We start from the raw sequence: 3,838 nt of genomic DNA, 5'->3' as shown, positions 1-3,838 counted from the left end.
CCCAGCAGTGGCAGTAGAGCAAACACATTAAACACTGGCACGGAAATTTTTCAGTGTGACAGAGACTTCCCAAACCACTAAGCATGGTGCTTTTAGCCTGGGATAGGAAAAGGGCTGTTTCCTTTCTATTTTCTGTTGGTTCTGCTCGACCGTACCTGGTTTATGTCCACAAAGCCACATTAGCTAATTGTCAACCTGTTTCATCTGTACTTGGGTAAACATTTGCATTGTGCTGTGCATAAACGGTTCCGAGGTGTGCTCCTTAGCTGTCTCAGTGCAGACGTTAATTTCACTTGTAATGCCATCGTCTGAAATACATTAAGCCGTGCTCTGACAACCGAAAGCTACCTGGTCAAGTAGTTTGTACAGCAGGCGGGCCACCTTCCGATCGGTGCTTCGCCTGCAGCACGAGGAGGCAGCGAGGCCAGCTGCTGTCGGAGGCGCCGTGCGGTTACACAACAGCACCGGGTGATTTATATGGCAACCCGTGTCACTGCAGCGCCGGGGAAATGAAGGCTGTAAGAAAATGGTAGGTCTGAAGAACAGATGCTTCTGCTACACCGAGTGAGTTTCTGTGCAGCCGATACGCTCAGCCTAGTTTATTTCTCGGAAACTTTGAGGCTGGATCTGGTCCAACATCCAGGGAAGCGTATTGCCGGCGCTGATGTGAGTGGGCTTTATATCGAGCCCATTCAGGTCTCCGATTGCAAGTAGTTCAATAGGGTTTTTTTTTTTTTTCTTCTTAAGTTTCCCTAAGCGCTCAGGATGAGGGTAACAGCTTAGCACTGACCGAAGGTTTTGGAGTTGAGTTTTGCCTTGGAAGGATTTGTGCTGTGGAAAGGCAGAGCAGACAGATCAGTGACACCAAAACTCAGCCTCTGCGCAAGAACCTGCGGGGTGACCGCTTTTGTGCTGGCTGCATGCTCCCGGGGAGGTGGGCCAGCAGGAAGTAAGTATTACAGCTCGGCTACCAACGCTGCCGTGGAACTGCGTAAACGACTCGCCTTCGGCCTGTTTGCTCTTTATTTGCAATGCCCGCAACTTTCAGAGGGTGTTTGGGGTGAGCAGAAATCTGGGATTTGGCCATTTACGTCTTGCCCTTGGAGAGTTATGCCTAAGTGTTGTAAATTGGCAACTTCCTGCTGTTTAGTCCAAGGTAGATCACAGACGAGAGAGAAAAATGTGTGTGTTATTCTTAGCATATGAGTTAAATTCTATTTGCCATTGTTCACAAAAGATCTTTCCCATCATACAATGACTTTCTCTTTAGAGTGCCAGAAGAAGGAGTATTTAATGTTTGCATTTTTCCAACAAAGGTTTAAAGAAAAACACCAATAAATAAACAAATAAATAAAAAGAATAAGCTGTTTAGTTGTACCAATCCCACGTTACATAAAGGTGCAGGGGTTGCCTGGGGATTACTTAGGGGCATTTAGTGGTGGTGATAAACCTCCAAATTTCTGCTCGCTCTTTGCTTACTTTTATTTTAGAAATGGTCACTGAATCATATTTTGAAAACTGCTTGGGGGTAATTTTCAGAGCTGTCAGGGTTAGATCCCACCAAAGAAAGAAAGAGGGAAAATGTGGATTTAAAGAACAGACAGGTTTTTCGAAACATCCAATACTCAGATTTTTTTTTAATTTTATTACCTGGGATCCCCATGTGGGAGCTGAGTTCTCGAAAAGCAGACCACAGTTTTTTGCTGGAGAGTCCTGACAACACCTGCCGTGGTTTATCGGTGACTTAGTTTATCCAGCTCACAAACAGATTTAACAGTATTTTCAAAAGGCACCTCCTAAAAGCACTTCAAATTTGTAAATGCCTCTGAGAAGTCTCTTTCTTAGTGCTTAAGTGGGCCTTTTAACCAGTGCTCCTTAGGACAAATAGCAAGTATAAAAATAAATCTGTCATTATCGTGAGGCAGAATAAAACCTAAACTAAGTCCCTTCTACCTATTACTTAATTCATCGTGTTTATACTTACTGCTTATCCTTGCATCGCTCACTCTCAGCTTCCAGAGCAGCAACTGAAGGGAGACAGAGGAACTACGTGCTAATTTTTATGTCAAAAATAGCTTTCACCTTTAAATGCACAAGGCTCAATGACTGCTTTCTAATTAGAAAAAGAATGCTTGAGCTTCTACTGCGAATCCATTTTATGGCTGTGTTAAAATCTGACTGTCAACTCCTGGTTAAAATTTAGTACTGAGGTCCTGACCTAGAAACAAACCTTTTTTTGGTATTGGATTGGAAAAAGTATTTCAGCGCTAAGAAAAACTAAGCCAGGCAGTCCAACTAGCTCCCCCGCCGCCGGCTAGTGAGAGAGTTAACAGCGAATTGTTTCAGCTTACGTCGTATCGCTCTGAAGTCCAGGTAAGACTGCTGGGAAAGCTGGGCTTATGTTTTTCAAAATAATAAATCGATTTTTTTGGTTCTTGGGTTTCTGGGCTAATCTGAACCATTTTAAAGAGGCCTGGGTTTTTCTTTAAGGACGCGTAAATGCTTTTTGAAAATCAGACATCTCTAAAACATTTCAGTGTGGGCACCTGAAACTACTGCTTGCATCAGAGAGTGTAGACCTTTGCTGTCCTTACCTTAAAAAAGAAAATCAATCAATCTAGTAAAAAATACAAGGGGTCTTCAGAATGTGTGTTTTTCAGAAGAGGCAGAAATACTCCGTTTACCTTTTCACGTGGTTGTTGCTGCCAGCTGTCAAACAAAAACTTGTGTTTTGTGTTTCCCATGCAAGGTTTTGTTTGCTTGTTTGTTTTTCCCCCAAGGGATTTATCAACTTAGTTGGAACTGGCTGAATTAAATTCACTATTTTAATTCTTAATAGTTGTGCATTTCTTTCCCCATTTCTTCTGACTTGCCGTCATTAGCAGCTACGGCCCGTATCAAAGGCCAGTAAAGAAATGTGATTGCCTGATTCCTCTGAAGCGAGGCCGGACTAGAAAAAGGTATTTCAGCCAGCGAAGCTCGCTGCGAGGCACAGAAGATACACCGAGCTGTATTTAGCTTTGCGAAGGCAAATGTTGTGGCATATGTACTTGCGCTCGCTGAAAGCCAAAGATTCGCCTCTGTTTTCGCTCTCGCTGCAGTCTGTGTTCCTTGTCGAAGCCTCGCAGATTTGTACCCAGGCTACGAATTGCGAAGCTGCCAGACAGGGATGAAACGACTGAGACCGAGCGGGGGGAAATCTCCACACGAAGGCTGCCCTGGGAGACCCTTGGGACCACCCCGAGAGGGTGCCCGGGGCCCGGCACCCCCAGCCGTGCTTCGTGCCGGCCTCGCTGCCCCCGGCGGGGTCCTGGGGGTGCCGGGGGTGCCGGGGGTGCCGGGGGTGCCGTGTTCCTCCCGCCGGCACGTCCAGGAGGGGTCGTTTGCCCCGTGTAAATTCACTCCTGCGATTTACAAGAGGAGATCTCTTCCCGTCCCGGGCTGCGAGCTGTCAGACGCTGCGGCGGCGGATACCGGGCACGGCTGCCTTCAGCCCGGGGCCGTAGCGAGGCTTTGTTACGGCCGAGCCCGCCCCAGAAGCCGGGGCCGGGCCCCCCCGGGACCCCCGGGCCGGTTCCCCCGGGGCCGGGCGGTGCTGCCTCCCCGGGCTGGGGGGGGGTCGGGTCCCAAGAACCGGGGGGGGGTCCCCGAAACCGAGGAGGGGGGGGGGAGCAGAACCGGGGGGAGATCCAGAACCGGGGGCAGGCCCAAGGGACCAAACCCCCCACACACACACACACCCGGTTCCGCTCCGGCCGGGCCCCGCGGCCCCGGCCCCGGCCCCGGCCCCGGCCCCGGCCCCGGCCCCGGCCCCGGCCCCGCCGCGCCGCCCCCAGCC

The sequence above is a fragment of the Anser anser genome, assembly GCF_964211835.1.
Source record: "Anser anser genome assembly, chromosome: 20".
Taxonomy (NCBI): Eukaryota; Metazoa; Chordata; class Aves; order Anseriformes; family Anatidae; genus Anser; species Anser anser.
This window is presented reverse-complemented; position numbering follows the sequence as displayed.